The sequence below is a fragment of the Lepidochelys olivacea genome (genome assembly GCF_965140295.1).
Source record: "Lepidochelys olivacea isolate rLepOli2 genome assembly, chromosome: 3".
NCBI lineage: Eukaryota > Metazoa > Chordata > Testudines > Cheloniidae > Lepidochelys > Lepidochelys olivacea.
In genome coordinates this window covers 7,389,898-7,401,955 of record NC_140413.1, presented here as the reverse complement: position 1 = coordinate 7,401,955, position 12,058 = coordinate 7,389,898, and the positions used below count along the sequence as shown (strand labels likewise).

Sequence of the window (12,058 nt, the reverse complement as noted above, 5' to 3'; positions counted from 1 at the left end):
GTGGGGAATTACTGCCTTCTGTGTCTAATTAACAATTTGTAAAATGTTTTGGTGTGTGCTATGTATGGCTTTAAAGACGGTTGTGAAGTAGCTCAGCCACTGTATGATTAGGATTGTTTTTTTCACTGACAAATGGAACTCTTTGTTGTGGATGGATAAGGTGGGCTGAGTTCCCTACACTCAGGGCATAGCTGCAGGAGCAGAGCTGAAGTCATTAGAGTGCCTAGTTTGAGAAGTGCAACCTGAATTCTGTGCCAGGTCTCAACACCACTAACTCAAAATTGACCTGGTTCACTGCACTCCCCTAAAGTTTGATGCCCCCCAGTTGAGAACCTTGAGCACAACAGTCCCCCAGTTAGAGTTACCTCCTCCTGTACGCTCTACCTTGTAACCATGCACAGGACATGCAGTGCAAATGACTTGGTCCTAGGAAGGTACTGGTTTATATTCTACACCAAGCCCTGGATTCATTCTGAGGGCAAGTCTACATTTAAAATGCTACATTTGTACAGTTGCACCACTGTAGCACTTTAATGAAGTCACTCCTGCTGGCTGACTTGGTCTGTGAGAGGAGCTTTTTGGAACCTCTACAGCTCTTGACTCCCCACCCCCAATTTCCCTGTAAAGGACAACAGACAGTTAACACAGCTGATGCATCATTACGGTTAGTTTTGAACACCCATCACCATTCCATGCTGCGCTCTCCTGTGGTCTCTGTGCTTCAGCACTATGACTAATCCCTGCCATAACATGCTGCACCTTCAACAGCCCTTCAAGGGCACAGCAGAAGGGAGAAGGCTTCTGTGAGCTCTTGCTGCTGCTGTGCTTGGGAGCAGCGATGTGATGGCCTCGCAGCGACGGATTGTGCAGATGGTCACTTTCTGGCTCAGTAGCCCAGGCAATCACTAGGGATGATGAACGAATGCATGCACTGGAAGAATCCGCGTTAGCAGCTGGCGTCATGAGTGGCCCCTGGCAGGCAGCTAAGCGAACGGGTATTTGGAGCAGGAGGGAGGGTGGCAAATGAGTACAAAAGAATGGATTGCATGGGGAAGTAAATAAGAACTAGAAGGTGATAAAGCAAGGCTGTTCCTATGATCCTGTTGCTCACTTATCATAGTTATTAATATAGGACCAATGATTTAAAGGGAAACAGGATCAGGACCATAGTCTGCCCAGGAGGTTGCTCTCCCTTTCTGTATTAATAGCAATAATTTGCGAATCAGCTACTATAAACCCCCATTATCATATGCTCAGATTTCTGACACGTTCCCAGCTCAGCCTAAGATTCAAGACTCAAAGATTTATTTTTTTCCTCTTGAAAGTTAGAGCAAAGTCCCTCCAGTTCCTTTTTTTATTGCAAAAAATTATTTTCCCATCACTGGCTCTAGCCCCCACTCCACCATTTTTTCACAGAACTACCTCAAAAGGCTGAAGCTTGAAGCATGCTCAGTTCTTCCCATCTCTGCTTTCCCCAGCATATCAGGTCTTCTCTGTGTCAGTAAACAGCTTATCCATAAGCTTGTCAGGCAGCGCTCCTTATTGCTGTGGCTCGTGCAGCACCGAGCACATAGTTGAAGCTCCCTTTTATAGGAATTGGGGAAACTGATCCAGGCTACCAGTTCTGTAGAGTGACAGGTCAGATTCAGCTCTCAGTCACACTTGGACATAACTACTGAAGTCGAAGGAGTCATCTGGTGTAAGCGAGATTAGGCTTTTCCCTGAGGAATATAGACATATTCTGTTTTCGAGAGGATCTGGTTCTGTCCAGTCTCTCAGCTACACTTTTTGCTGGTGCACTAATAGTGAGGACTGTCTCCTTAGCCTTAAAGGCCAAGAAGGTTAGTGCATGGTTGCCCTAAAGAAACAGAGTTTAATAGCAAGGATGACAGGTAGTTAGATCTTATGCCCATTGAGTACTGAGAGTTGGCCATGTTGGGAATATTTCCAGGCAAGATGAAGGGAAGTGAGATGTAGGCGAGAGCTCAGATTTCCTGCTAGCTTGTGATTCTGGGACACTGCGTGGTGTCCAGTACAATCTCACATTTTGTCTCAAGCCAGATGCAAGTTGAGCACCGAAGAAGAGCATTTTACATTATGACAGACTTGATTTGCCCTGCAAGGAGCTAAGTTTCTTGTTCCACTTGAGAGTGTGGCAGGACGGATATGAATGATAGCTGGCATGCAGCCACCAGCAACAATGACCAGTAAAATGTAGGTGACTAGTGGCATTGGAAATAATTGCTTCATGAGAGGAGATGACTGGCGGGTGGTGGGCCAGTGTGTGACACTGAGACACAAGCAGAGGATGACTTGAATCAGGGAGGCTCAGATTCCACAGTGATAGGCACAGTAGACTTAGAAAGAAGATTTGGTTTTGACAGTGAGAACGTTATACTGAAACCTGATATGGGATGCCTACATTTTCTAAGCATCAGCCAACTAATTCTCATTCAGTCTCATGGACAGGTGAAGCCCCACTCAACACTTTGAAAATGTAGGAGTAGTTTTTCAGTGTTGTGACCTAATTGGCTGGCTGGTTAAGACTTCTTAATGATGCCCTAGCCAGCTTCAGATCCTGCAAAGTTATGGGCATGACCTCAAGTCCTTTGTCATCATATCAACTTGCTGTCAGTGGGGGCAGGAATTTGGGGTGAGGTGTAAAGGACTGGGGGGAGAAACTCTGTGGAGCAAATGTAGATGAGCTGTTCAGTCTAGTTCACTCTGAGCCAGACCCACACCTGGTGTAAATCAATGGGGCGCTATTCACAGCTCAGGATCTACCATTATGGCTCTGGGAAATTAAAAACAAAGGGGTGTTAGAAACTGGGAGTAGGGAAGTGGATCTGGCATGTAACATTCATTCGGACAGTCCCAACCCTTATCTCCCACCCCCATTGCAACCCCTGGCAGTGTCACTGTGTCAGCCTTAATCAGTAGGTGCCTGTGTGCCCTGGAAGGCACAAGTTAAAGAGAGAGAGGAGAACCCTGACAACGAGGGCCTCTCGCTCCATTAGAGCTCCATTGAATCCTCCTGAGGAAGCCATGTCTAGCATGTAATGTTCCTAATGTAGACACAGATCAGTGCCTAAACGGCAAGTGGAAACCCATTTGCAAGTACGCTTGAGTGGCAACAAAGGAGTTTCATTATCTTTTATTGGAAACGAAGCATTAAAAATTGCACCTGCTCTCATTCTGACAGAGAATAGTCTGGGGGCAGCAGGGTGGGGGAAGGAGAGACAGATGTCATTCCCCCTCCCTGCACCCATCAGCTCAATCAATAGCATTCAGGACCTCTATTTCTGCTCACTGGCTTGGAAGTGAAGCGGTGGCACAGTACGGGGAGGCACAGTTGATAGTGTCTTTCAGCTGACTTGTTAAATGGACCGTTAGCATGATCTTTGTGGGGAAGTAATGCTCTGCTTGCTGTCCGCAGTGTGTGCGCTGCATGGTCAGGTTTAAAGCAAAAGACAGGGAAAGGCTGCAGTCCTAGGCGACGGTGGGACAACTTCCTGTGGCCATAACATTTGGGGCTGTGAGCTGGCCAGACAGTATAAACTAAGAGGGGCTGGCTAGGAGACCTCCAAAGGAAATCTCGCTGCTGTAGGACGTGGAAATGACGATGCTCTTTCCTTTGAGTCAGTGCTATGTTAATGCGTGAGGACAAGCAGCACTAACTACTAGCAGTGCTGTCTTATGGATGAGCTACAGAACAAAGGCCACTAAAGCTGGGGGCATCAACCCTAATGTCTTGACTAACTTCCCATTGTGCCTAAAATTCCTCTGTAGCTCTAACTGGATAAGGTACTCTAACTTGAGCCAGTGTGTTTGAATCTACCACAGTGCAAAGTGCGGTGCAATGTGATTTCAGTGAGTAGAGAGAAGGTACAAATGTTAAACACTTCCCAAACATTTCTAAAAAAAAAAAAAATGGAAAAGAAGACTTAATTCTTCTTCTAAATTATTTTAAATTAATTGTGATTAATCGCAGTTTTAATTGTGCTAGTAAACAATAGAATAGTAATTGAAATTTATTAACTATTTTTTGATGTTTTTCTACATTTTCAATTATATTGATTTCAATTACAACACAGAATACAAAGTGTACAGTGCTCACTTTATATTATTATTTGCACTGTAAAAATGATAAACAAAAGAAATAGTATTTTTCAATTCACTTCATATAGGTACCATAATGCAATCTTTTTATTGTGAAAGTGCAACTTACAAATGTCAATATTTTTTGTTACATAACTGCAAAAACAAAACAATGTAAAACTTCAGAGCCTACAAGTCCACTCAGTCCTACTTCTTATTCAGCCAATTGCTAAGACAAACAAGTTTGTTTACGTTTACGGGAGATAATACTGCCGGCTTCTTATTTACAATGTCACCTGAAAGAGAGAACAGGCGTTCACATGGCACTGTTGTAGCTGGCATCGCAAGATATTTACGTGCCAAATGTGCTAAAGATTCATATGCCTCTTCATGCTTCAGCCATTGTTCCAGAGGACATGCTTCCATGCTGATGACACTCGTTAAAACAATAATGCGTTAATTACATTTTGCTGAACTCCTTAGGTGAGAGTAGTATGTCTCCTGCTGTTTTACCTGCATTCTGCCATATATTTCATGTTATAGCAGTCTCAGATGATGACCCAGCACATGTTGTTCATTTTAAGAACACTTTCACAGCATATTTGACAAAACGCAAAGAAGGTACCAATGTGAGATTTCTAAAGATAGCTATAGCACTCTAAGGTTTAAGAATCTGAAGTACCTTCCAAAATCTGAGAGGAACGAGGTGTGGAGCATGCTTTCAGAAGTGTTAAAAGAGCAACACTCCGATGCAGAAACTACAGAACCCGAGCCATCAAAAAAGAAAATCAACTTTCTACTGGTGGCATCTGACTCAGATGATGAAAATGAACATGCATCGGTCTGCACTGCTTTGGATCATTATTGAGCAGAACCTGTCATCAGCATGACGCATATCCTCTGAAATGGTGGTTGAAGATGAAGAATCTTAGATTTCAGAGTAGCAGCCGTGTTAGTCTGTATTCGCAAAAAGAAAAGGAGTACCTCTCTAAGGTGCCACAAGTACTCCTTTTCTTTTTATAGAACCTTAGAATATCAGGGTTGGAAGAGACCTCAGGAGGTCATCTAGTCCAAGCCCCTGCTCAAAGCAGGACCAATCCCCAACTAAATCATCCCAGCCAGGGCTTTGTCAAGCCTGACCTTAAAAACTTCTATGGAAGGAGATTCCACCACCTCCCTAGGTAACGCATTCCAGTGTTTCACCACCCTCCTAGTGAAAAAGTTTTTCCTAATATCCAACCTAACATATGAATCTTTAGTGCATCTGGCACATAAATATCTTGCAATGCCGGCTACAACAGTGCCATGCAAATATCTGTTCTCACTTCCAGGTGACACTGTAAGCAAGAAGCGGGCAGCATTATCTCCTGCACTTGTTTGTCTGAGTGACTGGCTGAATAAGAAGTAGGACTGAGTGGACTTGTAGGCGCTAAAGTTTTACATTGTTTTATTTTTGAATGCAGTTATTTTTTGTACATAATTCTACATTTGTAAGTTCAACTTTCATGATAAAAAAATTGCATTACAGTACTTGTATGAGGTGAATTGAAAAATACTATTTCTTTTGTTTTTACAGAACAAAAATTTGTGATAAAAATAAACAAAGTGAATACTGTATACTTTGTATTCTGTGTTGTAATTGAAATCAATATATTTGAAAATGTAGAAAACATCAAATATTTAAATAAATGGTATTCTATTTGGTTCCAAATATTTGGTTCTATTTGGTTCTATTGGTTCCAAATCCTACTACCAATGAAGTCTGTTGACATTCATGTCAAGGGCATTTTTTGCCAGAGGACTGAGCCCCAAACTATCCCTCACAAAAACACTGTAAGCAAGCAAACTTATTAATGATCTAATTTCTTCAAACACAGCTAGTGCCTGGGCTTGCAAGGAGAGGTGACTATAAAAAGTTTGAAGGGATAGTGTAGTAATCAGTCTGCACTAGAAGGAGACAAAGGAATGTTAGACCATTTTTTTTCAAATCTAGGTATTTATTGACCAGTCAGTCACTTAGACTGATTTTCTTCAAACTTTGCAGAAACAGTCCTCCGTTGTTTCAGACTAAATGTGGCACTTTTTAGTTTAAAGGAATTTTCCAAACCAAAGCTGTAGGGTGTTAAAAATAGGATTTTATAACAGAAGCTGGCTGCAACTAACTACTGTATGGACAGGCTGCCCCCTTTTCATAATGCCAATATAACAAGGGTGAGCCTTTACTGTGTTTGTAAAGCACTTTGGGTTCCCCAGAAGCAAGATGCTATAGAAATGCCACATGGACCAGAGTAAAAGCATACCACCACATAGGAGTTACAATGAAAGTGGCATACAGTTCACCAACAGGTCTATACTTACCTCTGAAGAGAGCATTCACAACTCAGGATAGATCTTACCAGGAGTGCTGAGAATAGCATTCCATACTCCCAGAGCCCTCTGTTTTAATGTAAGGTGTTCTCCCCATTATTAGATATACAAAAAAGATGGTCACAACCAAGACTCCAGGTCCAGACACCCCTGGACTTTGGTAAGACAGGCCCATGAGCTACATAATTAATATACCTACTGGTTTCTAACATGGGTGTGGTTTGGCAGGGCACTGGCAGGCACAGAATTCCACCCCCCTGACCCGCAAACGCAGCCCCACTGGCCTGACTGCAGCTGCTCCCCCCTCCCCCCCACAAATATAGAAGTCACACTACACCTATGGTTTCTAAGGGTAGTTCCCTCCTAGAGGGCCCCAATCTGTAAAGGTGGTGTAGTCCCTGATTCCACCCGCCTTGGTTACTCTCAGACCCTCTCCCTTCCCCTTAGGACCCATGGGCTCTGGGTCCAGGTGACAGGTGCCCCCACCTAAAGGCAGGCATACACAGGGCTAATACCCCATGACCTCTTAGATAAAAACTAACATAGCAAATCTAAACCACATCAAAAATAACAACAGTTTACGCCCTGGAACAGGAAAGGGGATCATTAAGGGAGGAGAAAGGGACAGGAGACGGAGCTAGGGATGGTGACTAAAAGCTGCAAGCAATTTTACAACACCAAGTAAAAACCCACCACGATACCAGTACATAAGAACATAAGAACGGCCATACTGAGTCAGACCAAAGGTCCATCTAGCCCAGTACCCTGTCTTCTGATAGTGGCCAGTGCCAGGTGCCCCAGAGAGAATGAACAGAACAGGTAAATCATCAAGTGATCCATCCCCTGTTGCTCATTCCCAGCTTTTGGCAAACAGAGGCTAGGGACATCATGCCTGTCCATCCTGGCTAATAGCCATTGATGGACCTATCTTCCATGAATTTTTGTGAATGCTGTTATGGTCTTGGCCTTCACATCATCCTCTGGCAAGGAGTTCCACAGGTTGACTGTGCATTCTGTGAAGAAATACTTCCTTTTATTTGTTTTAAACCTGCTGCCTATTAATTTCATTTGGTGACCCCTAGTTCTTATGTTATGAGAAGTAGTAAACAACACTTCCTTATCTACTTTTTCTACACCAGTCATGATTTTATAGACCTCAATCATATCTCCCCTTAGCAGTCTCTTTTCCAAGCTGAAAAGTCCCAGATTTATTTATCTGTCCTCATACAGAAGCCGTTCCACACCCCTAATCAGTTTTTGCTGCCCTTTTCTGAACCTTTTCCAATTTCAATATTTCTTTTTTGAGATGGGGCGACCACATCTGCGCATAGTATTCAAGATGTGGGCATACCATGGATTTATATAGAGGCAACATGATATTTTCTATCCTATTATCTATCCCTTTCTTAATTATTCCCAGCAGTATTAGGAGAGAACCTCACCTCTCCCCAAAGGCCATCCGCAGCCTGATCAAGAGAGCTGTCTGAGGGGCAGATAGGTATCACTGTCTGAGCTGCAGGCAGCTTCTGCATGCAGCTGGTTGATGTCCCAGTCGAATCAAGGCCCGGCTGACTCCTGGCTTCCAGTGTGGGGAGTAGCCCATGGGCTCTCTGGGGATCTGAGGTAGACTCAGGCCCTCTGACTGGGACAGTCAGAAAACGGCTCCCTCTCCATGTGGTGGTGGAGGTTAACAATCACCCCCCCCTTCTCTTCTGGGTCTCTCTTGCTCTGGTCATGCAGTCCCTCTGACAGTACCTCCCAGGGGAAACCCAGGTTGTCAATCACACTTCTGGTGTGTCCACTCCCCAGCCCAGGTAGATAGTCTCTGTGCGGCCCTGTTCCCTGTGCGAGCTACATCTCTGGAGCCCCCAAACTAGCAGGGTCTACACACATTGTTTAGGTTTCAGAGTAGCAGCCATGTTAGTCTGTATTCGCAAAAAGAAAAGGAGTACTTGTGGCACCTTAGAGACTAGCCAATTTATTTGAGCATAAGCTTTCGTGAGCTACAGCTCACTTCATCGGATGCATTCAGTGGAAAATACAGTGGGGAGATTTATATACATAGAGAACATGAAACAATGGGTGTTATCATACACACTGTAAGGAGAGTGATCACTTAAGATGAGCTAATACCAGCAGGAGAGCGGGGGGGAAAGAAAACCTTTTGTAGCGATAATCAAGGTGGGCCATTTCCAGCAGTTGACAAGAATGTCTGAGGAACAGTGGGGTGGGGGGGGTGGAATAAACATGGGGAAATAGTTTTACTTTGTGTAATGACCCATCCACTCCCAGTCTCTATTCAAGCCTGAGTTAATTGTATCCAGTTTGCAAATTAAATTCCAATTCAGCAGTCTCTTGTTGGAGTCTGTTTTTGAAGTCTTTTTGTTGTAATATTGCAACTTTTAGGTCTGTAATCGAGTGACCAGAGAGATTGAAGTATTCTCCGACTGGTTTATGAATGTTATAATTCTTGACATCTGATTTGTGTCCATTTATTTTTTTACGTAGAGACTGTCCAGTTTGACCAATGTACATGGCAGAGGGGCATTGCTGGCACATAGCACATTGGTAGATGTGCAGATGAACGAGCCTCTGATAGTGTGGCTGATGTGATTAGGCCCTATGATGGTGTCCCCTGAATAGATATGTGAACACAGTTGGCAATGGGCTTTGTTACAAGGATAGGTTCCTGGGTTAGTGGTTCTGTTGTGTGGTGTGTGGTTGCTGGTGAGTATTTGCTTCAGGTTGGGGGGCTGTCTGTAGGCAAGGACTGGCCTGTCTCCCAAGATCTGTGAGAGTGATGGGTCGTCCTTCAGGATAGGTTGTAGATCCTTGATGATGCGTTGGAGAGGTTTTAGTTGGGGGCTGAAGGTGACGGCTAGTGGCGTTCCCTCCCACCCGCTCTCCTGCTGGTATTAGCTCATCTTAAGTAATCACTCTCCTTACAGTGTGTATGATAACACCCATTGTTTCATGTTCTCTGTGTATATAAATCTCCCCACTGTATTTTCCACTGAATGCATCCGTTGAAGTGAGCTGTAGCTCATGAAAGCTTATGCTCAAATAAATTGGCTAGTCTCTAAGGTGCCACAAGTACTTCTTTTCTTTTTACACATCATTTAGTTTGATTGATCTGTTGCTGCAACCAGTGTGTCATTTGGGCCCAGCCTGCGTCATACAAGGAACTTTGGTGAGGATCAAATTGGTTTCTTTCTGAAGATAACAAAAAAATACTATTTCTCTCTGAACCAGTTTTCCCCGTTGGCTGGTTTAGTCATCAACATGAGGCTTACTAACCATGACTAATAGCAAAAGCTGTGGCCACATGGCCCATTGTTTGATCCGCATCCTAGCCTGGGGAGAACTAGGTCTGATAAAAGGAGGAAGCATGCAGATGATGCCTGGATTAAGGACAGAGCGGTAATAAGCAGAGGGAGAGTGGAACAGAAGCACAAACTTCAAAGGGAAACGTGAATCATTTTCACCAATGAGTGGATATTGTTTTTTGAAGCAGTTGCTGTCTGCTTCCCCAGTAGTCAGACTGAGGATGTACAGATAAGGCCTTGCGAAATGGGGGTGAAGTGAACGGTCTTGAAGATCAGTTTGGATAATTAATACATTGTGCACTTCTAAAAGGCATTGCATTTCTGTGGCTCTTTTCAACCCAAGGGAATCTATAGTGCTTTACAAGCATTAGCTGCCCCTGGATAGGCAAGTATTATCATTCCAAGCTGATGGATGAGCAAACAGACATATGGCAAAGTGACTTGCTCAAGATCACACAGTGAGACAGTGTCTGAGAACCCATAAGTTCAGATACTTACTCGACCTATTGGAATCTCTCAACTCTCCTATATTTGGGGTGGAAGCCTCTCAGGGTCAGACTTGTTATTGTAAAGATAACCAGTAATGTTAAGTCAGACATATGGTGAGAACAGCATCCCACATGTGTATTTCATAGTGGGGATGCCAGAACCAGAGACCAGAAGGTTTTTAAACAAATGAAAGCTAAGGGAGAGGGAGCAGTTCCAAAGCTCAAAAAAGGATCATTTCAGGCTAGTTAGTTCTGATTTTGGGTAGACTAGTTCACCCGATGCAAGTCAGTGGAGTTACTCTGGCTTTGTACCAGCATAACCCAGAAGAAAATCTAGCTTTGTGTCTACAGTGTCTAAAGGGATGCCTGCTGGGCTGTAAAAGGTGCCCAGATACTATTACCCAGGTACTATTACGATGGATGCAGTATGATAATTCCAACATCAGGTTTGAATATTGTCTGTGAATCCTCTGCACAGACAGTTCAGTGCTGCCAAGCAGCCAAAGCAGAGAAAGGAAGGAAAAACATGGAAGGGTGTTAACTATACAATTTCCAAACATGCTTCAGTGACAGGATTACAGGGCTGGCTAGATAGCCCCATTGTGAGCACAACTGCTTTCCCCATAGATCTTTTAGTCACTTACAAAAAGCTAATTAAATACCATTCTGCAGATCAGAGGGGTTGCTGTGCAGTATTATAACCTCAGCATTACACAGTTGCGGGCATTTTACAGGCTGCTGTAATCGGACAGTTGGGATGAGCATGAATGGTATCTAGCCCCCTCAGCGGGGGGCTCTGCACAACCTTCTACAGCTGTGGCTGATGGGAATGTATTTTGCCACGAGGCTGAAACAAAAGATTTGTTTCAAAATGTCCTCCAGCAGAAGGGTGCATTTAACGCACACACTCTGTATTTTAATGCTGCTGTTATGAACTGGATTAAACCTTGTGATGGGTGAAATAAAAACCTCATTGAAACTGATGTGCGAATTGACCCTTCACTTAAAATAGCTGTGAAGCGTTTCGGGTGTGGCCCCTTAACTAAGGCCTAAGAGAGCCCACCCAGGGGCTCTTTGACTGAGTGGGTGGAAGGGTTTTGCTGAGTATTGGTTGTAGGGGGGGTGTTCATGTGTAGGCAGAACACACAGAAATTGAGAGACAGAACAAAGAAAGAGAGGCGGCGGGGGAGGCAAGAAAGCCCAGCAGTAGTCAGTGAACACAGTGTGACCCTGGAAAAGGCTAGAGAGTGTGCAGCTGCTTTTGTTCGTGGTTCCTACTGCGTTTGGGGAAGCAGGTCCTTGTTCACTCCTTGTAAATAAACAAGATTGTATCAAAGCTAAAGACCAGATTCCATCAATTTCTACTTCCAGCTAGAACATCCCCATTACCTAGGGTGACTAGATAGCAAGTGTGAAAGACAGGGGCTGGGGGATAATAGGTGCCTACATAAGACAAACTCCCAAATATCGGGACTGTCCCTATAAAATTCAGATATCTGGTCACCCTATTATCCCAAAATGTAACTAGTTGCCTAGGTCAAAAAAGCAACACTATGTCATTGGCATCCCAGCTAGAAAAGCAAAGTCATGCCATTCCTCTGATGTGCAGAACTCCATGCATACCAAAATTAGCTCTGCCTGCAGGCCTGGGAATTAGCATAATTACTTGCTTCAATTAATCCTTATTCTGTGCAGCCCTTTTCAAACATCTTGGGATTACTGGTTCCCTAGCAGTTTAGGCAGAATCCTGGAAAGACTCTGAGGTCTTTGCCAGATCTG

At 43.9% G+C, this 12,058-nt stretch overlaps 1 protein-coding gene across 1 annotated transcript in view; it reads left to right on the top strand.

Moving 5' to 3' along the window:
• The window catches only part of PNOC (prepronociceptin), a 46,829-nt gene that overhangs the window by 29,305 nt on the left and 5,466 nt on the right, over window positions 1-12,058 (top strand). The window lies entirely within an intron of this gene.